Source organism: Lepidochelys olivacea, assembly GCF_965140295.1.
Source record: "Lepidochelys olivacea isolate rLepOli2 genome assembly, chromosome: 3".
NCBI lineage: Eukaryota > Metazoa > Chordata > Testudines > Cheloniidae > Lepidochelys > Lepidochelys olivacea.
Genome location: NC_140413.1, coordinates 47,819,602 through 47,842,302, shown reverse-complemented (window position 1 = coordinate 47,842,302; position 22,701 = coordinate 47,819,602). Strand labels below are relative to the sequence as shown.

The 22,701-nt window shown below is 43.2% G+C and overlaps 1 protein-coding gene across 2 annotated transcripts in view; it reads left to right on the top strand.

Annotated features, from left to right (window-relative positions):
* The first annotated feature begins 1,394 nt into the window (after positions 1-1,394).
* LOC311518254 (uncharacterized protein) overlaps positions 1,395-22,701 on the top strand; it is a 197,235-nt gene continuing 175,928 nt past the window's right edge. Inside the window, exon 1 of one of the 2 annotated variants that reach the window (XM_084623903.1) lies at positions 1,395-1,569. The gene's annotated coding sequence lies outside the window, so the exon portion shown is untranslated. Of the gene's footprint in view, positions 1,614-22,701 lie in introns of both variants that reach the window. The other variant, XM_084623904.1, reaches the window with a different exon arrangement.

The following is a 22,701-nucleotide window of genomic DNA, read 5'->3' as shown; positions in this document are numbered from 1 at the left end:
TAACTATAGGGTTAGTTGAGCTCTGGAATAGGCTTCCAAGGGAGGTTGTGGAATCTTCATCATTGGAAGTTTTCAGAACAGGTTGGACAAACACCTGTCAGGAATTAGGTTTACTTTGGTCCTGCCTCAGTGCAAGGGGCTGGACATTAGGAGTTTGGGAGGTGCCCGCCAGTCCTTCATTTTTATGATTATATTAATGCTGGGAGATCTGCAATGCTAGTTATGTATGACTGGCTCCTAGCTTTCCTGAGCAGGTAGGGGGGGGTCTATGGGTGCTTCTGAAAATCCCACAGCCCCCCAACGATGCCTTAAGGGTGCCCACAGGGTCACCAGGGTACTTGGAGGAATCCTTTAACTTAATCCTTGGAGGAAGCCTTTAACTGCTCAGCTTTTGGGGCACACCTGCTTTTGAAACACTGGGCTAAATTCCCACTCCACCCTCCTTCATTCAACCCCCACCCCTCTTTCCCTTCCCACCTCCAGCTGCCCTTGCTGCAGGGAAACTGCCTCTCCCTGATGGGTGCAAGCTGGAGACAGGACAGGGTCGAGAGCACAGGGGCTCGCCAGACTCCCAGCTGGAGGTTCAGGCTCCGCTTGCTGGAAGGGGCGGCTGGAACTCCTGCCCCACGGTACTCAGACCAACCCGTCCAGCCCCGCACCTTGAGGGGATGTGGTACAGAATCAGAATCATAGAATCACAAGGTTGGAAGGGACCTCAGGAGATCATCTAGTCCAACCCCCTGCTCAAAGCAGGACCAATCCCCAATTTTTGCCCTAGATCCTTAAATGGCCCCCTCAAGGATTGTGTGGGCCACGTGCCGGGCGTCCGCTGGTCTTCTAAGCAGAGCCCACCGCGGTCCCAGTTGCCTCTCCCCTCCTGGGGCCAAGTCCGTGCCCGGAGGGGGAGGGGCTTCTGGGGCCAGCTGGTGCCCTGGGAAGCGGCTCAGCCCGCGGCTGTTTGCGGTTCTGGCTGCAGCCCCGGCGGTGTCCCTGGTGGTTCGGGCTGGGGCGAGGGGCCGGGCCAGCCTGGCGAGCTGCAGCTCCGCTGGGCGTCCGTGGGAGGTCTGCAGTAGCTGATGGCGGGTCCGTAGAGCCGGCTCAGACGCTGCATGATTTAGTACGCGGCACGCGCAGCCCCACGCGGCACCGCCGCTCAAAGCCCCAGGACGCATCCTCCTCCTCCAGCCCCCCAGAGAGGGGGCTCTCGCCTCTCGGGCACCGCGGGAAGGGGGCGGAGCATGGGGCATAAGAACCGCCCCCCTCCCTACCTCAAACCAATCTCCTCTTTGGGCTGGGGGTGCACGGGGCGGGGGAGGGGCGCCCTTATCGCCTATGCTCCGCCCCTCGCCCTGGGGCCGACTAAAACAGTCTGTGGGCTGGGCTGGAGAGGATGAGACCCGCAGGACAGGCTGCTGCTGCATGAGACGGGCGGGGACGTGGGAGGCAGGCTGGCTCACGCTGAGAGCACTCTGGGTCAGGCTGCTCCATTGCTGCTCGTTGCCCCTCTTGGTAGGATCTGCCTGTCCGTGCTCAGCAAGCCCTGCCGTCTGCCTCTGCCGCGCAAACCAGGTACGCGCCCAGGCTGGCTCCAGCGGGCGAAAGCGATTTCGCAGGTAGTTCGCGAGGAGCTGCAGGCGCCGGGTCACAGCCCCTGGGTCTGCTTTCTGTTCGTGCAGTGCTCGCTACTCCTTCCAGGCAGGGGCGCAAGAGGCAGCGATCGCATGGGAAGGGAGCTGGCTGGGTACGGGCTCCGCGGGGGCCTCCGCTCTCAGACTGGGCGCACGTTGAGGTGTTGGGAGAGGTAGGAAGCTGTCTCTTGTCGCCGCCTCCGTAGCTCCCACACCACATGAGGACCAGCCCTGCTGTCCTGGTTCAGTCAGTACGGAGGGAAGCAATTCTGAAACCAGTGGGCGTTTTGCTTGAATGACTAAGGACTGCAGGGATTTGGGTTATAAACTGATGGCATGAACTGGGGTGATACTTGAAGCACAGGGGAGCAGAGACCTCCCTGTATATCTTTTAGTTTCATTCTGAGGAGACAGTAAGGGGGGGGTGGGAGCTTGTCTTTGAGTGGCAGGTGCAGATTTCAGGACTGGCCTAAAATCTGTGACTAGTTACAGACTTTTTTAAAACATGCAGCCAGTTTTCCTCTACTGAAGAGCCTGTCTAGAGGGGTAGGGAGTGGAATAACCTTGGAAAAGTGCAAGTGTAAATCTTATATAATCTGTGCATTTACCAAAACAGAAATGGGACTGGAATGTGTTACTGATGGATTTCTCACTAGCCACAGTGTTTGCATGTGCACTGGGTTGTACAAGCATGACTTTCTGGCTCAGTTTATTTGAACAAGATGATACGATTGATATAGCATCATAACCTTTTAGTCTCCTCGTTCTTTTTTCTCCTGTTTATAGTTGAAAAACAAGCCACCCCTTTTGTGCAAATTTAAACCTGTTTGGTAGCTAGCTTCTTCGTACAGGAATACAGAAATTTCAATAATAAATAATTTAGTTACAGTATAATTAGCAATTCACATTCTCAAAGCACTTGCAATGTATTTATAGCACAGGTTATTTTAGTTTTATAATTCTGCAAATCACTTGGTAAGACAATTCCTCTCTAAGGGCCATCTCTAATGGTGGTTATTATTTGTATGGTTATATATATTCAGTGTAAGAAAGGTTATCAAATTCTAGGTTTCAGTTACTTCATCTTTATGCCAGTTTCTGTGATGTGATTTCTCTTCTCTAAAATTATATATACAGTTACCAAAACTAGAACTATACCTATTGTAATGTGCTAGTACTGATACCAACCGTTCAAAGGAAATGTTTCTAAGGGCATGTCGACACTTACCATTTAAAGCAGAAAAAGTCCCCTTCTTGCGCAAAAAAATGTGGAAGCTTCTTCACTTGACAATGACTTTTTGTGGTGAAACTCAGAAGTTTCACTGCAAAAAGAAAACCACCTCCCTGAGAGGCATACAGCTCTTACCGGGGATGGCTTTTGTGGTGATGTGCAAGTGAAGACACGTTCTACGTAAACATAAGAATTACTGTATTGGATCAGATCAGTAGTTTGTTCAGTCCAGTAATGTATCTCAAACAGTGGCAAATAATGGATTCTTCAGAAGAAAGTGTAATAAAGCCTGCAATAAACAATTATAGAATAACATACAAATAAGGAAATTTTTTTCACCATGGCTGTAGGTAGAGAATAAGTCTTCTCTCTACAAACCAGTGATACATATATGTGATGCTTTAGAAGGGTTGGTTTCACAAAGCTGAAAACAGGTATGAGCCAAATCAGTTGGATAAAAGAAGTTAAACAGAAAAATGTGAATGATAATTGGGATTTGTTTAAGAACATTTTACTAGCCTCCAAAAAAGTTAAAATCCCTCAGTGGAGAAACAAGGGTGATTGAAAAAAACAACTTGGTTACAGTGGAAGTGAAGGCATCTATACAAATAATTTTTATAATCTAGCTATAGATATAAACACATGGAAAAAACTCAATGTTGACAGTAATATAATATAAATGAGAAGCTAGGAATTGTAGAAAATTGCTAAGGGAAGCAAAACAACACAATGGGAAGAGTTAAGGACAGTAAGGAATTTTTAAAATATGTTAGGAACAAAAGGAATCCAAATAACAGTATTGGTCCATTACTAGATGGAAATGATTGAATTGTCAATAATGCAGGAAAGATGGAAGTGTTCAATAAATATTTGTTCTATATTAGGGGGAAAAACAACCATTTCCATTCCAATAGTAACTTGGGAGGATGTTAAACAGTAGTTACTATTAAACATTTTAAAATTGACAGGTCTGGGTAACTTGCATCTAAGAGTTCTAAAAGAGCTGGACCATGAATATTGATTTCCTGTAACTCTAACTCTAGGAACATGGGCAAGTTTCAGAAGACTGGAAGAAAGATAATGTTATGCCAATATTTCAAAAGGGTAAACTGAACAACCTGGGTAAATATAGGTCTGCAAAAAATAATGGAATGGCTGATATGGGACTTGATTAATAAAGAATTAAAGGATGGTAATGTAATTAATGCCAATTAACATAGATATATGGAAAATAAATCCTGTCAAACTAACTTGATTTTTTTTTATGAGATTACAAATTTGGTTAATAAGGTAGGACTAGATGATCACAGTGGCCCCTTGTGGCCTATTAGTCTATGAATCTTCACTGAGCTGACCACAGTGATGCCCAAGTGTTTTTCCTGAGCTGTTAATTTAGAACCCAGTTAATTTAGAGCCACTAAGGTATATGAGTAGTTCAAAATACTCCTTCTAAAGTTCGTTGCCTTGCATTTGGCCACATTGATTTTAATCTGCCATCATATTACCCATTCATCTAGTTTTAAGTTTTGCTGAAGCACCTCGTAGTTTTAAACTGAAAGATTAATTAATTTTATGGATTAAGGATGGCATTCCTTTTACTTGCATAAAGTTCCAGTGTTTGGCTCTATGAGGGTGGAGTGCAGAGAAGCTGGGGGATGAAATCCACCACCTAGCCCAGGGTCAGAGTTGCAGGGCAGCCTGATGTGCAGCCCAAACAGGGCTTAAGTGGTGTAGATGGACTTGTGTGGCCATCTGCACCACAGATGAATGTTTCTCTTTGAGTCAGATGTGGTTGTAAGTAGTCATTGCTACTCCGAAGTAAAACCTGGATGTGAAAAAGATCATTTAAGTCGATTACTGTGCTGAGACAGTAGCATGTTGATGTGTCAAAGTTTTTGGAATTTATTTGTAACCCTCGTCCATGACTTAGAGAATAAAATGAATCCTGGCTGACTTCTAAATGATACTGCATAGAACTGGACTGGTTATAGCACTGAGCAATATACTGTGCAGAGCAAAATTGCATTGGCAGGGGCATGGACAAAATGACCTAATAGATGGAAAAGACCTCTAATTTCTATGATACTGGAGTACTGTGAGATGTACAAAGGAAACTTTTCTTCCATTAATCTGTATAGGCATTGGCCAAAGTAATACTGATTGGTTTAGTTTTCCAGGGTTGTTGCAAGCAGATAGAAACCAGGGAGGTGAGGAGTGTTGATGATACTGAGTAGTGAAATGAATAGAAATAAAGTATTATAAAGCAAATAGATATCAACTTTCTAGTACTTTATGCAGTGTAAATCATTCCAATGAAGGATAAGATGATTCATCTCTTTTTCAATGTGTTATGCTGTAATGAAACAAGTTCTTAAATGGTAATGTAAAAAATTTAAAAACAACTCTAAGAAAAAAATTTTGGCATTGGAGTCGACTGGCATGAAAACATAAATCCACTATAATTTACAACTGACATAGAATGCAAGGAAACTTGTTTTGAAATTATATCTCTGGTTTCATGAAAAATAAAATTTTAACTCATATTAATGAGACTTATTTTAGAGAATTACTTTGAATTCATTATCCGTTCAAAGTAAACCCTTTTAAGCAAGCCTCACATTACTATCTAGAAAATTTATATTTCTGCATTACATCAGTATTTTGTTTGGTCAGAAAGTCCTTTATACTTGAGGTCCTGAGTATCCCTGAGATTATTATTTGGTTGTGGCAGTGCCTGGAAGTCAGAGTCCCATTGCACTAGACACTATAAACATAATAAAGGGATAGTCCTTGCTTCCCTTCCCATGTTTTAATTTGGCGTTTAATGTGTTGGAATGTCCCTAGATGTGTTTGTCTGAGGAGAGGACATTCTCATGAGAGGGCCTGGGACTTGAAATATAATACACGTTCCATGGGTGACCAAAACCTAAGTTTATCAATTTTCAGAACATAATACATGGGTTAATTGGAGGGGGAAAGTTGAATTGTTGGAGTGGGCAGAGTCCCAGATTTTGTGGGTGGATTTTGCTTGAGTGTTGATATTTGGTAAACTTGTAGTGTTTTGTATATGTTTTAAAGATTATTTACAATACCCAGATCACAGGCTAAGTACATTTTATTAGTTGAAATAAATACATAAAATGTTTGGTTTGCATTTTCCAAACTATCTTTATATACTTCTTCTCTTCCTTTTGTATAACAAACCTTCAGAGTTGTGGTGATGATAAAACATGTTCTTTCTTGCTTGAACACAGTTATACCCTACATCAACAATAGCTTAACAAAATTGAACTCCAGCTTGAGAATAAGCCAACATTTTTTAAAGCATACCTTTATGTATTTTCCAAAATGTTTATAACAATCTGTACTTTTCTTCATGAAACAGAGTTAATGGTTTCCAAAAATTTAATCTCCAGTGTCCACGATTGTAGCATTTTTGCTCTGTATTTTTCAAATGTATATATGAAAGTGGGTTGACCGAGAAGATAAATACTGTTTCTGTGGCAATTACTTGCAAAACACAGAATTATCAGTTCGTTAGTGGACAGCTGATATGTCTTCATAACAACCAGACCAGAGTGCATAAGGTCTGTTCTTAGGTGGTGCTAAGCAACCACATTTCCTATTGACCTCAGTAGAAGTTGCAAAAGCTCAGCACCATAGGCGTAGTTAGACTTCTATATTTGGGGGGTGGCTCCAGTGAAGCCAATTGTGGGGGAAATTCCCCAGTGTGGGGGAAATTCTGTGCCTGTCCACAGGGGCGCCATTTCAGATTGGGCAGCGGGGTGCAACTTTAATTGTGATTCGAGGGGCTACTTAGGCAACTGAAAACTCTAGTGTTTTTGCATATAACAACTTAGAAATATCTGACAGGAGTATTGTATCTAATTTCTATATCAAGAAAGAAAATTAAATAAATAATAGCTCTAATACAAGACATGTCAGAACATCTTATTCTTGTATTAACATCTTGTGGCAAGTCACTTGTGGGACACTGGTTAGGTTTAAAATTGTAATGTATATTCTTACTCAGATACTCTTGAATTCATCTTTCTTAAACATGGGAGACCAGATTGCACTCAATATTCCAGATGTGGTTGCATGAGTGCCTCACCTGATACATCCTAGGACTGCATTAGCCTTTTTCACAGCTGCATCCCATTGAAGGCTCACAGTCATCCTGTGATCAAACAATACACCCAGGTCTTTCTCCTCCATTTTCACTTGCAACTGATATGTCCCCAACTTATAGCAAAACTTCTTGTTAGTCCCTAAATGCATGACTTTGCACTTTGTACTATTAGATATCATCCAATTTCTATTACTCCAGTTTACAAGGTCATCCAGATAGTCTTCTCTGGTATTCCAGTACCCGGTATTGGCAATACCTCCCAACTTTGTGTCATCTGCTAATTTTATTAGCACACTCCATTTTTTCTGTGCCAAGGTCAGTAATAAAACTGTTAAATAACATTGGTCCCAAGACTGATCCCTGAGTAACTCCACTAGTAACCTCCCTGTAGCCTGATAGTTCACCTTTCAGTATGACCTGTTGTAGTCTTCCTTGAACCAGTTCCTTATCCACCTTTCAGTTCTCATATTAATCCCCATCTTCTCCAATTTAACTAATAATTTCTCATGTGGAACTGTGTCAAATGCCTTACTGAAATCTACTGCATTTCCTCTGTCTAAAAAAATCAGTTATCTTCTCAAAGAAAGCTATTAGTAACTTTGTTACCACCTCTTGAATACAACAATTGAAACAATTGTAGAAAAATCTACAATTCCTTTCTATAATTTAGGCTACTTACTTTTTGAAAAAAGAAAAGGAGTACTTGTGGCACCTTAGAGACTAACAAATTTATTTGAGCATAAGCTTTCGTGAGCTACAGCATCCGATGAAGTGAGCTATAGCTCATGAAAGCTTATGCTCAAATAAATTTGTTAGTCTCTAAGGTGCCACAAGTACTCCTTTTCTTTTTGCAGATATAGACTAACATGGCTGCTACTTTGAAACCTGTCATTACTTTTTGAAGTTCACTAAGCCTGGAACAGATCATTTAACTTTAGGAAACATTGGAACAGCCATTTCTTATCTTAATCACCTGTTAATCACTCTGTTTATAAACAAAATTCTGACTCCCTGCCTCAGGGGCACAAGCTGGAAGCAGCATGTCTCCTCTGCAGAACTCATTGCATTGCACACTCAGGCTGCCTGCCTGAGGCTTGCAATCTAGGGGGCAGTGCTCTCCCATGCCCCACCCCTGTCCCCCAACTCCTCCCTTCTATGCTCAGTACTTCCTATGATTAATTTCCAAGTTCCATACAGTCTGCAATTTCTGATGAAGCGAGATTATGAAAAATAGTAGGATTTGTTAAAATGTAAAATAGTCAGGACCAGCATTAAGTTTTGCATGTATAGCCCTCTGTCTAGTTGAACTGCACAGAAAAATTGCATACAGTTTTACCATACTAGGAAAGACGGCAGGGATCTTGACCACACGCTACCAGGATACCTCAGACAAGCCCTACAGGTGGCTAGTATAACAGTGACACATGCACTTTGGATAAGATGCAGCAAGTGTTTGCTTTGTTTTAAACCAACCAATTTTTTTAAAAAAAGTTTATATAAATGTTCAAATTACACAGCAAATCTAGCAGCTTCTCTCGTAATTTTCTTTCCACACAGTCCTTTTATGCCAAATTCCCGGGAACCTCCTGGATCATTTTCCTGTAGCCTCTGGCCTGAACTCTAAGTGGAGCTGTGTGGATAATGGCAGCCCTCTTACTAATTACAACCACAGCTCAGCATGTTCCATCTTACTTGCACTTGAGAGAAGAACTGAACAAATTTTCCCTTTTCCATCAGAAGTAGAGAAAACAGAGTTATAACTTCAGTAAAAATAGGGGAGAGACAGAAGAAAATATAATTTAAAATATAAGCACATTGTAATATTTGAAATCAAAGAGTCAACATCTGTATGAAGAAAAGGAGTACTTGTGGCACCTTAAAGACTAACCAATTTATTTGAGCATAAGCTTTCGTGAGCTACAGCTCACTTCATCGGATGTCTGCATCCGATGAAGTGAGCTGTAGCTCACGAAAGCTTATGCTCAAATAAATTGGTTAGTCTCCTTTTCTTTTTGCGAATGCAGACTAACATGGCTGCTACTCTGAAACCTATCGTCTGTATGGTAACCCAAATAATAGGTGGGTAACCTGTACAACACCTGAATTAAACAAAGATAAAATAGAATTTAAGGGATGAAGGCTGGCAGAGTGGACAGAGCTCTGGGTTTGAACTTCAGAGAGATGGGTTTGTTTTCCAGCCTGGCTACCTACAGACTTTCAAATATTGCAAGAAAAAAGCACTTCATGGCAAATACCATTTGCAGATGACAGAATTTAAACCCAAGACAGGAAAAGTGAAATCCATCTGCTATAGATCAACCAGAACTCGCATTTGTTCAGGCAGTGGCTACAGGAGATAGATTTGGGTCCAGAGTTAGGCTTCTGATTTTTAAAATTTTGGCGTTAATCGCACTGAGATTGCTTGCTGACAGAATGTGATCAGAAAAAAGTAGGCTTCATTATTACACAACTACAAAATTGGGGAATAATGGCTGGGTACTACTGAAAAGTGTTTGCAGGTTAGAGTGTATCACAAATTGCACATGAGTCAACAATATGCAATTGCAAAAAAGGCTAGTATCATTCTGTGGTGTATTAATAGGAGCGTTGTACGAAGACATGGGAGGTAATTGTCCCAATCTGCACCAGGGCTGGATTAACTTTTTGTGGGCCCCCCGGGGAGTGATTGTAAAAGGGGCTGGGGGCAAAAGCACAGTGGGGCGGGAGCTAGGGTTGGTCCCTGGAGCAAGGGAGGGGCCAGGGGTAAACTGCAAGTGCAGCAGGGCTGGGGAGGGGGTAAACAGAATCCCCCCACCCCCTTGCCCACATAGAGTGGGTACATACCTGGTTCTAGCCCATTCTGTTTGTCTCTCTTTGCACTGAGCTGCCTCTCCTCCCGCAGCAGCAGGACAGGGTTCTCTTCCAGCCCTCTTGGGTGGGTGTTAAGAGTGGGAGGAGCGGAGGCTAATGTGGTTACTCTTATAACCGGACTTCTAGTTTCCAGTCAGCACTGCTAACTGGACACTCAGGTCCTGTTTTCTACTGGAGTTTCCAGTCTAAAAATGGATACCTAGCAACAGGGCTGCCAGAAAAGCCTGAGGGTGGGGGCAAGCAATCATTTTTAAAAGTGAGAGGGCTAAGCCTTAAGGGGAGGGCAGGGAAGCAGGGGGTGGGTGGGCTGGGGAGTGGAGAGGAGCTAGTGGGCAGGCCAAGTCTGCTGTACTGCCCAGGTAGGTTGGAGACTGTGCGGATCAGCTGACACAGTATCCCTAGCCCAGGTAACATGACGGCCTGTGGTGGATTTAGAGTTAGTGGGGCCCCCTGGCCCTGTGCTCAGCTTCATTTTTGGGGCCCCTCCTTGGGACCCAGCCAAGAAAAAGAACAGTCTCTCTTATCTCCTCCCGCCCCCATTTTTCATTCTTTTTTTCTTCATCCTCCTATAAGTAATAGCAAGTAAATGAAAATAAAGTGAGGTACTTTGATTGTTCTTGTAGTCTAACTTATTTTTCCACAGACCACTTAATGATCTTTCCAAATATTGCAAAAAAAATTGGGGTGTGGGGTCTGGCCAGGAGCTAGGGTGAGGGAGGGGGCTCAGGGTTGGGGCAGGAGGTTGGGGTGTGGAGCTCCTGTTTGGTGAGAGGGGTGCAGGTGGGAATGAGGGTGGGTGGGTGCAGGAGCTCCCGTTTGGTGCTCTGGATGGGGGTGGGGATGTGGGGGGAGGTGCAGGAGTCAGGGCATGGGGTGGGGGGGCTGGGTATGTATGAGTCAGGGCAGGGGGCTGGGGAGGTGTGAGGGGGGTGCATGGGTCAGGGCAGGGGGCTGGGTGTGTGTGTGGGGGGGTCAGGGCAGGGAGCTGGGGAGGTGTGTGTGGGAGGTGCAGGGGTCATGGCTGGGGGTGTGAGGCGGTGCAGGGGTCAGGGTGGGCAGAGGGCTGGAGGTGTGGGTTGGGGTCATGGGGGTGCTTATGGCAGGGGGCTGGAGGGGGTATGCCCCAATTCCAGCCCCTTCCCCAAGGCCCTGCTCCCGCCTCTTCTGCTCCTCCCCGCCGGAGTGGTGAGTGCACTGAGGCTCTGCTCTTCCCTCTCCTCCTGCCGGCAAACAGCTGATTGGCAGCAGGGAGTGGGGAGGGGCGGAACGCAGCATGCTGGGGGAAGAGGTGGGGGAGGAGCTTGGCTGCTGGCAGAGCCTGCCCTGCTGCAGCAGAAGCCTGCAGCATCAAGATTCAGTCCCCACAGGGGAGAGAGGGGGTGGAGAAGAGTGGGCCAGGCCCCCTTTGGTACTGCTCTGCACAGCACTGGTGAGGCATTAGCTGGAGTACTATGTCCAATTCTGGGCGCCACACTTGAGGAATGATGTGAAAAAATTGGAGGGAGTCTGGGGGAAAGCAACAAAAATGACAAAATGTTTAGAAACCCTGAGGTACAAGGAAAGGACTAAAAAAGGGTATGTCAGTCTTGAGAAAAGAAGACTTAGAGGGGACCTGGTAACAGTATTCAAATAAGTTAAATGCTGTTATAAAGAGGATGGTGATCAGTTGTTCTCCATGTTCACTAAAGATAGGACAAGAAGTAAGGACAAGGGCTTAATTTTAAGCAAAGGAGATTTTAGGTTAGATATTAAAAAAATCTTTCTAACTACAAAGGCATTTAAGCACTGGATAGGGAGGCTGTGGCATCCCCATCATTGGGGGTATTAAAGACAGGTTGGACAGATACCTGTCAGGGATGGTCTAGGTTTACATGGCTTTGCCTCCGTGCAGAGGGCTGGACTTGATGACTTCTTCAGGTCCCTGCCAGCCCTACATTTCTATGATTCTTTGATTCAGAAAAAGAAAGGCATGTACTTCTGCACAAAGTGAAACAGGAGCCACTAATATATCACCTAATCTTTTTTTTTTTTTTAAAAAAAAAAAAGTCTTGAGGAACTAAGGTACTTGAAAACAGAACTGGAAGAGAGAAAGCGAGATATGCCAGAAGATTCATTTGGAATTTGTATGAAAGAAGAATGGACAAAAAGTCATACTGGAAGCCAAAGCGAAGAAGGTTGAAGATGCTGATACATAGCAAATCAAGAGACCAAGTAGTTGAAGAATAAAAAGAGTGCTTAAAAAGACTCAATAAGATACAGGAAACATTTGATGGATTTCCAGAAGAAAAAATAAAAGGTATGTATGTAGAGACTGAGTGAAGTGCTCAACCTAACTGAAAGGGAGTTCCCCTTGACTTTCAATATGAGTTGGGCACCTAACTCATATTTGTGTCTTTTAAAATTCTCCCCTTTTGAGAACAACTAAGGACCCAGTGGCAAAAATTAGACACAGAAAAAATTAAAACAGCTGTTGGGGAAGTGCTGGCTGTGGGTTGACAGTACAACAGAGAATAGACAGAACCAGGAAGAAGAATACATCCTGGTTCAGGGTCACTTAAAGACACCAGGGGAAACAAACCCAGCTCTGTTCTTCATGGAATAAAGTTGCTCAAACCACCAGAAATCATAAAACTCCAATAATAAAATGCCTCCAAATCACAGCAATCCACTAATAACTAGGGCCCTAACAATTTCACAGCAATGAAAAATGTGTCAGGACCATGAAATAAGCCCTGCCCTGTGAAATCTACTGTCACCGAAATCTTGTTGGGGCTGGGGCACTTGGGCTCAAGGCTTCTACCCCCACTCCCAGTGGCTCCTGCCCGTGCTCGGGGTGTCCATGGTGGGGAGTGTGGGAGGGGGGTCAGGGATGGGGCAGAGGGTTGGGATGCGGCGGTCGGGGGGTGGTGAGGGCTCCGGCTGGGGATGTGGGCTCTGGGGTGGGGCCAGGCATGAGGGGTTTGAGGTGCAGGCTGCCCCGGGGCTACAGCGGGGAGAGAGGACTCCTCCTAGCTCTCTCTCCCTGCCGCAGCACCTGGGCTGTGGGGGAGAGGTGCCTCTCCCCGCTGCGGCAGCTCCGGGGCTGGGGCTGCAGGATAGGCACCTCTCCCACAGCTGTGGCAGGTCTGGGGCTGGGTTGGGGCCTGGTGAGGGGTGCCTCTCCCCCTGGCTGTGGCAGGTCTGGGGTTGGGCTGGGTTAGGTTTGGGGAAGGGGTGCCTCTCCCCGCCACAGCAGGTCCAGTGCTGGGGGAGAGGCATTTCTCCTCACTGGAGCCCTGAGTGCCTGCGCAGTGCTTAAGAGGCTGCTGCAGAGCCATGTGGCTGCACAGCTTAGAGGGAATTTAGCTTACAACACCACAACACCTTGACATTTCAGATGTAAGCATCTGAAATAGTGAAATTGATCAATTTAAAAACCCTCTGGCAGTGACATTGACCAAAATGGTCCCTGAATTTGGTAGGGCCCTACTAATAACCTATGAAAAACAGATTCCTGTATAATAATTTAAGATGAGTGGATAAGGAGCCTCTTGCTTTTGACTATTGCAAGGAAAAAACATTTGAAGAAATTTTGCAAATATACTTTTATAAGAACCAAACAGTAGAGTTTTATGTTTTATTCCATGGTGAGTTTGGAAAGAATAGACAGAGGAATGTAATTGTGTTTCTCTTTGCTGCCTGTGACTTTATTGTGAATCCACTTACTGTGAAGAGGGGACCCTATGGTTATGGAGTACTCATGACTCACCTTCTGAAATAAAGGTTAGTGACATCTTCTGGGAGAGTGGGAAGCTAAAACCCAGATTTCCTTAAGGAGGTCAAAACAGGGGGAAGGGACAGCTGCACCTAATTTTCAGAATCACAGGGCTGTGTTCTAGGAAGACTGCTTGTACTAGGAAAACACCTCCTCTCCATTTCCTGAGAAATTACTGCAAGTATATACACATCTTTTGTTTGCATGTTTTTATATTTTGACCTTGGCTGAATAGGCAGCCCAGAGGAATTGGGGGCCTCTGTTTACTTTAGGTTGGTCTCTAAATATACCTTTCTTCAAAAGAGCGGTTTTCCTCTATAGCTAAGTAAAAGCTTCTATTTGTGAGGAGGACTTTTGGAACTGGGGCCAATACTGTTAGAGAGAGCTGCAGGCTACTGGTGCGGCTAATTAAATAGCAAACTGTACCTGTGTGCGCGAATGGATTTATCTTTGATGAAACAGTATAGTGATGAGTTGTCCTTGTTTCATCTCGGTGTACCTGGCTGTAGCTGGGAAAAAAGGTGCCATTCTGCTCTGTAGCCATCCTGGGAGCTGCCCAATAGATACTCCTGGGGGAATTCTGCATCAAAAAATTAAAAATTCTGAGCACAATATTTTAAAATTGGTCAAAATAATGCAATATAATCCAGCTAATTTCAATTATTTTGGTAATTTATTTAAACTACAATACAATGGATGGAGAATAGAGTGGGGAAATCCTCAAATTGGAGGAAATCCTCAAACCCCCTTTGTCTAATAGTAATGTAGCTAGTATTGGCCCTTTACTTCTAATTATTAATCAACAAATATGTGCCGCCTTATGCTCAGTGTTACATCATAGGCAACTGAAGAGCATGGAAGGCAACTGAAGAGTAAGGGCTGGGGACTCAAACTCAGAATTTATACTGGCTACTGACCATCTCCAAATAGGTCAGTAGCAAACAGTTCATGGAACACATTTTGATAGGAAATTTTTTCAGTCCAAAAATTTAGATCAGTTCTAATCACTAAAGCACCATAAGCATTTATAAGGCCACACTATCCTTTACAGTAAGGCTCCTTTACACCGCTCTGGCAGTGTAAAGGAGCCTTAAAAGTTTTACACTTGTTTTATACTCCTGGGGGAATTCACTAAGAACAATGGGAACAATTCACTAAGTAGACAGGCTGCTACATTCTCCTCTGCCAGAAGGAACAGAGCCTGTCCTATGCCTACCTCTTCAGAAATACACCAAAGCCCTGCCCCTCCATGCTGAGCGTACTGCAAGAGCGAGTGAGAGGGACAGAGTCTCTCTCTCTTCCCTCTGAGTGCCCAAGCTGACCAGTCTGCACTGCCAGGAAGTTGGCGCATGATTGCTCTTGCTGTTTCCCTTTGCTTCCCCATCAAAAGTCATTTTTCTGCAGGTAAGCAAAGAAATCTGTGGGGGCCATGAATTCTGCGGACACACAGAATTCCCTCAGGAGTAAATAGAGCTGGATGACGTATAATTCTGTTACAAAATCCCAGTGCTATGCATACAACAGGAGTCTGGGTACCCCTCAAAATATCAACCATTCACAGTTCTGGACTTATTTTGCAGTGTGTCTAGATGGGCAGATAAATCTTTGAAAATAGACTTTTTTTGCTCCCACAGAACTGTAGGCACATACAAGTTGCACTGTACATAGATGTAAGCTTCTTTTGAAAAGTTGGAACTCTCCCCATCAGCTTACAAATATTCTCATCCTGAAACTGTGCCCAGAAAATAAAAAGGGTTGGAAACTATGGAGTGGAGTTTGTAGGGAAATAGCATCATGCCACACTAAGTAACAATGAAATACCATTCAAATATTAGTGCTGAAAAGAAAATTGACCTTTTAAGAAAATGTATAGATATTTTAAGTCACTGATCTTAAATAAGAACTTAACGTAAGAATGGCCATACTGGTCAGACCAATGGTCCATCTAGCCCAGTATCCTGTCTTCCAACAGTGGTCAATGCCAGCTGCTTCAAAGGGAATGGACAGAACAGGGCAATCATCAAGTGATCTATCCCTTGTTGTCCAGATCCAGCATCTGGTAGTCAAAGGCTTAGGGACACCTAGAGCATGGGGTTGCATCCCTGATCATCTTGGCTAATACCATTGATGGACCTATCTTCCATTAATTTATCTAATTCTTTTTTGCATCTGTCATAATTATAAAGGGAAGGGTAACCACATTTCTGTATACAGTGCTATATAATCCCTCCTGGCCAGAATCAAAACCCTTTCACTTGGGTTAAGAAGCTAAGGTAACCTAGCTGGCACCTGATCCAAAATGACCATTGAGAGGACAAGATACTTTCAAATCTGGAGTGAGTGAGTGTGTGTGTGTGGGGGACGATGACAAAGGGTTAGTCTGCCTGTGTGATGCTTTTGCCGGGAACAGATCAGGAATACAGATTTACAACTCCTGTTAAGTTAGTAAGTAATCTAGCTGGAAATGCATTAGATTTCCTTTTTTTTAATGGCTGGTAAAATAGCTGTGCTGAATGGAATGTGTATTCCTGTTTTTGTGTTTTTTTGTAACTTAAGGTTTTGCCTAGAGGGATTCTCTATGTTTTGAATCTGATTACCCTGTAAGATATTTACCATCCTGATTTTACAGAGGTGATTCTTTTACCTTTTCTTTAATTAAAATTCTTCTTTTAAGAACCTGATTGATTTTTCATTGTTCTTAAGATCCAAGGATTTGGGTCTGTGTTCACCTGTACAATTTGGTGAGGATTCTTATCAAGCCTTCCCCAGGAAAGGGGGTGTAGGGCTTGGGGGGGATATTTTGAGGGAAGACGTCTCCAAGTGGGCTCTTTCCCTGTTCTTTGTTTAAAACACTTGTTGGTGGCAGCATAGGGTTCAAGGACAATGCAAAGTTTGTACCTTGGGGAAGTTTTTAACCTATGCTGGTAAGAATAAGCTTAGGGGGTCTTTCATGCAAGTCCCCACATCTGTACCCTAGAGTTCAGAGTGGGGAAGGAACCTTGATGGCATCCAATTATAGTTTTGGCCTTCACAACATCCCCTGGCAACGAGTTCCACAGGTTGACTGTGTGCTGTGTGGAAAAAATACTTCCCTTTGTTTTAAACCTGCTGCCTATTAATTTCATTGCATGACCGCTGGTTCTTGTTTTATGTGAAGGGATAAATAACACTTCCTTGTTCACTTTCTCCACGCCAGTCATGATTTTATAGACCTCTATCATATCCCCCCTCAGTCCTTTCTTGCCTAAGATGAATAGTCTCGGTCTTTTTACTCTCTCCTTGTACAGAAGCTGATCCAGACCCTTAATTGTTTTTGTTGCTCTTCTCTGTACCTTGTCCAATTCTAATACAGCATTTTTGAGATGGGATGGCAAGAACTGCATGCAGTATTTAAGGTGTGGGTGTACCATGAATTAATGTAGTGTTATTACTTTTACTGTTTTATTATCTATCCATTTCCTAATGGTTCTTAACATTGTTAGCTTTTTTGACTGCTGGTGCAGATTGAGTGGATATTTTCAGAGAACTATCCACAATAACTCCAAGATCTCTTTCTTGAATGGTAATAGCTAATTTAGATCCCATCATTTTCTATATATAGTTGGGATTATGTTTTCCAATGTGCATTACTTTGCATTTATCAATATTGAATTTCATCTGCCATTTTGTTGCCCAGTCACCCAGTTTAGTGGAAATCCCTTTGTAACTCCTCGCAGTCTGCTTTGGACTTAACTATCTTGAGTAGTTTTGTATCTGCAAATTTTGCCACTTCACTGTTTACCCTTTTTTCAAGATCATTATGAATAGGTTGAATAGCACTGGACACAGTACAGATACCTGTGGGACACCAGTATTTACCTCTCTCCGTTCTGAAAAATGACCATTTATTCCTACCCTTTGTCTCCTGTCTTTTAACCATGATTCATGAGAGGACATTCCCTCTCATCTTATGACTACTTAGTTTGCTTAAGCACCTGTGATGAGAGACCTTGTGAAAAGCTTTCTGAAGGTTCAAGTATGCTATATCCATTGGATCACCCTTGTCCACATGTTTATGACTCCCTCAAAGAATTCTAATAGATTGGTGAGACATGATCTCTCTTTAGAAAAGCTGTGTTGACTCTTCCCCAACAAATCATGTTCATCTATGTGTCTGATAATTTTGTTTTTTTTACTATAGTTTCAACTAATTTGCCTGGGAACTTGCCTGAAGTTAGGCTTACTGACCTGTAATTGCCACCCTTGGAACCTTTTTAAAAAATTGTCATCACGTTAGCTATTCTCCAGTCATCTGGTACACAGGCTTATATAAGTGATAGGTTACACCGCAGTTAGTAGTTCTGCAACTTCATATTTGTGTTCCGTCAGAACTCTTTAGCACCTCAGTCATCACGTGGCTCCACTGGTTGTTTGGCAGGCTTCTAATGTACTTAAAAAAAAATTGCTATTAGTTTTTGTGTCTTTTGGTAGTTGATCTTCAGAATTTTTTTTGGCCTGTTTAAATGTGCTTTTACACTTGACTTGCTAGAGTTTAGCTAGTCCTTTCTATTTTCCTCAGTAGAATTTGACTTCCAATTTTTAAAGGATGGCTTTTTGCCTGTAGCCACTTAGAATCATAGAATATCAGGGTTGGAAGGGACCCCAGAAGGTCATCTAGTCCAACCCCCTGCTCAAAGCAGGACCAATTCCCAGTTAAATCATCCCAGCCAGGGCTTTGTCAAGCCTGACCTTAAAAACCTCTAAGGAAGGAGATTCTACCACCTCCCTAGGTAACGCATTCCAGTGTTTCACCACCCTCTTAGTGAAAAAGTTTTTCCTAATATCCAATCTAAACCTCCCCCACTGCAACTTGAGACCATTACTCCTCGTTCTGTCATCTGCTACCATTGAGAACAGTCTAGAGCCATCCTCTTTGGAACCCCCTTTCAGGTAGTTGAAAGCAGCTATCAAATCCCCCCTCATTCTTCTCTTCTGCAGGCTAAACAATCCCAGCTCCCTCAGCCTCTCCTCATAACTCATGTGTTCCAGTCCCCTAATCATTTTTGTTGCCCTTCGCTGGACTCTCTCCAATTTATCCACATCCTTCTTGAAGTGTGGGGCCCAAAACTGGACACAGTACTCCAGATGAGGCCTCACCAATGTCGAATAGAGGGGAACGATCACATCCCTCGATCTGCTCGCTATGCCCCTTCTTATACATCCCAAAATGCCATTGGCCTTCTTGGCAACAAGGGCACACTGCTGACTCATATCCAGCTTCTCATCCACTGTCACCCCTAGGTCGTTTTCCACAGAACTGCTGCCTAGCCATTCGGTCCCTAGTCTGTAGCTGTGCATTGGGTTCTTCCGTCCTAAGTGCAGGACCCTGCACTTATCCTTATTGAACCTCATCAGATTTCTTTTGGCCCAATCCTCCAATTTGTCTAGGTCCTTCTGTATCCTATCCCTCCCCTCCAGCGTATCTACCACTCCTCCCAGTTTAGTATCATCCGCAAATTTGCTGAGAGTGCAATCCACACCATCCTCCAGATCATTTATGAAGATATTGAACAAAACCGGCCCCAGGACCGACCCTTGGGGTACTCCACTTGACACCGGCTGCCAACTAGACATGGAGCCATTGATCACTACCCGTTGAGCCCGACAATCTAGCCAGCTTTCTACCCACCTTGTAGTGCATTCATCCAGCCCATACTTCCTTAACTTGCTGACAAGAATACTGTGGGAGACCGTGTCAAAAGCTTTGCTAAAGTCAAGAAACAATACATCCACTGCTTTCCCTTCATCCACAGAACCAGTAATCTCATCATAAAAGGCGATTAGATTAGTCAGGCATGACCTTCCCTTGGTGAATCCATGCTGGCTGTTCCTGATCACTTTCCTCTCATGCAAGTGCTTCAGGATTGATTCTTTGAGGACCTGCTCCATGATTTTTCCAGGGACTGAAGTGAGGCTGACTGGCCTGTAGTTCCCAGGATCCTCCTTCTTCCCTTTTTTAAAGATTGGCACTACATTAGCCTTTTTCCAGTCATCCGGGACTTCCCCGGTTCGCCATGAGTTTTCAAAGATAATGGCCAATGGCTCTGCAATCACAGCCGCCAATTCCTTCAGCACTCTCGGATGCAACTCGTCCGGCCCCATGGACTTGTGCACGTCCAGCTTTTCTAAATAGTCCCTAACCACCTCTATCTCCACAGAGGGCTGGCCATCTCTTCCCCATACTGTGCTGCCCAGTGCAGTAGTCTGGGAGCTGACCTTGTTCGTGAAGACAGAGGCAAAAAAAGCATTGAGTACATTAGCTTTTTCCACATCCTCTGTCACTAGGTTGCCTCCCTCATTCAGTAAGAGGCCCACACATTCCTTGGCTTTCTTCTTGTTGCCAACATACCTGAAGAAACCCTTTTACTCTGTTTAGCCATGGTAGCACTTTTTTTGGTTCTCTAACTATTCTCTTTAATTTGGGATATATATTTATTTTGAGCCTCTATTATGGTGTTTTAAAAAAGTTTCCATGCTGCTTGCAGGCATTTCACTCTTGAGTGTTACTTTTCATTTCCATTTAGTGAACTTCCTCATTTTTGTGTAGTTCCCCTTTCTGAAGTTAAATGCTATGGTGGTAGGCTTCTTTGTTTTTCTCCCCTCCGCCCCTGGATGTTAAATTTAATTATATTGTGATTACTGATACCGGGCAGTTCAGCTGTATCACCTCTTGGACCAAGTGCATTTCAGCTGCGGGGTGTCTGGTGCCCGCCACAGTCTTCTGGGAATAGGAATGTGCTATTCCCACAGAAAGGTTGGGGACTACTGCCTTATGGGTTCCAAGAGTAGCCGCTCCAAGAAGCGGTCAATGATGGTGTCTAGAAACTTTATTTTTGCATCCCGTCCTCAGGTGACATTTATGGGGATAATGGTGAAATCCCCCATTATTACTAAGTTTTCTATTTTTGTAGCCTCTCTAATCTCCCTGAGCATTTCACAGTCACCATCACTACCCTGGTCAGGTGGTTGGTATTATGTTTCTACTGGTATACACTTATTATTCAGGCATGGAATTTCTGTCCACAGACATTGTATGATACAGTTTGATTCATTTAAGATGTTAACTATGTTTGACTTTATGCTTTCTTTCACATATAGGTCCACTCCCCCATCTGCATGACCTATTCTGTCATTCCTATATATTTTGTACTCTGGTATTACCATGTCCCATTGATTGTCATCATTTCACCAAGAGTCCGTGATGCCTGTTATATCAATATCCTCATTTAATACCAGGCAGCTCAAGTTCACCTGTCTTAGCATTTAGACTTCTAGCATTTTTGTACAAGCACTTATAAAATTTGTCCTGTAATTGAATGGGACTCTTTCATTTGACTATTTCTCTTCAGTTTCTACCTGTACTTTATCAGTTTCTATCCTCTCCTCTTTAAGATAGAGAATCCTGTTTAATAGATCCTCCCCTTGGGATATCTCTGTCCAAACCACATGCTCTTCCGCACCTGTCTGTTTCCCCCCAGCCCTTGGTTTAAAAACTTCTCTACAACCTATTTAATTTTACATGCAAGCAATCTGGTTACATTTTGGTTTAATTGGAGCCCATCGTTCTTTTATAGGCTCCTGCTTTCACAAAAGGTTCTGCAGTTTCTAATAAAGTTGAAACCCTCTGCTCTACACCATCTCATCTACGCATTGAGACCCTCGGTTCTGCCTGGCCCTGCATGTGGAGCTGGAAGCATTTAAGAGAAAGCTACCATGGAGGTCCTGAAGTTTAATGTCTCACTTACCAGCCTAAATTTGGCCTCCAGGACTTCTCTCCTACCTTTCCTATGTCACTGATACTTCCTTTTACGATGACCACTAGCTCTTTCCCAGCATGGTGCATAAGTCAGTCTAGATGTCTCGAGAGATCCACAACCTTCACACCTGGCAGGCAAATTCACCGTGTGCGTTCTCCCTGTCATCACAAACCCAGCTATCTGTATTTCTAATGATCAAATCCTCCATTCTGAAACCTATCTTGAAGCATCTCTTCTGATTTTTAAAATTCATGGTAAGGTGGGGGAGATAACTCTTCTACTCTGGAAATGAATAAACCTGGAAATAGATAATTCAGTTGTGTATATATTTATTGCTGTTTGAAAACCTCCTTAATTATCCTTGAAGATAGTGCCAGTCACTTCAACAATGAAATATTCATATGTCTTTTGTGATATAGATGTAATGCTCTTTTTTCCTAAGGAAGATTGATATGTTTTAAGTACTATTTATTTGTAATTTTTCTTTGTGTGTTGTGAAAGAATTTGCAATTTTTATGTAGGCATATTCGACATTTGTTTGGTCTTAGCTAATATTAAAGGATTTTATAGCAAAACAATGTGAATTATTAGAAATATTTCTTTACTGAATAAGAAAATCATAAGTCATTGGGTGTTGAGTATTGGTGGCTGCATTACAAGTAGGGTATTTAAAATAGCAACTGTTCTTCTATTAGACAGTAAATAGGCAACTCTTCTTAAAACATATCTGTTTTGTTGGCAGATTGATTTTGCTTTTTATTTCCGTCATAGCTAAGCAGGTTAGCTTCAGATACATTTAGTCTGCTCAGAGGGCCATGATTCTGTACCTCTAATGCTGTAATACCCTGAGAGCTGATGACCTGACTTTTTTTTTTAACACATGTTTAAGGTAACTTTTGTTTAGCTTCAAAGAGTACTGTCTAAACGTTAATTTTAATGTGTGTTTGCCTTACTATAAAGATTGAAAATATAAAAAAATCCCTTTGGTTTAATTGCTAAATGTCTAAATTCCATCCTGCCCAAATGAGTTAATTGTGACTCTCACTGTGTTGTAAACCATACAAAGAATAGTACATATGGTATGACTAGAGAAGAGGATAACACGTTAATATATGGCTAAAAATGACAAACAACTTCAATCAAGTGAGGTTCAATTTCCTGTGGCACTACGAAGGAATAGTGGAGTGCACAGCAGGCCATATACTATGTTCTGGATTTAGGTATTACACATCAGAGGACGAGTTAATTCTTTGGCACTATACAAAACAATTTTGAATTGATTCATGAAA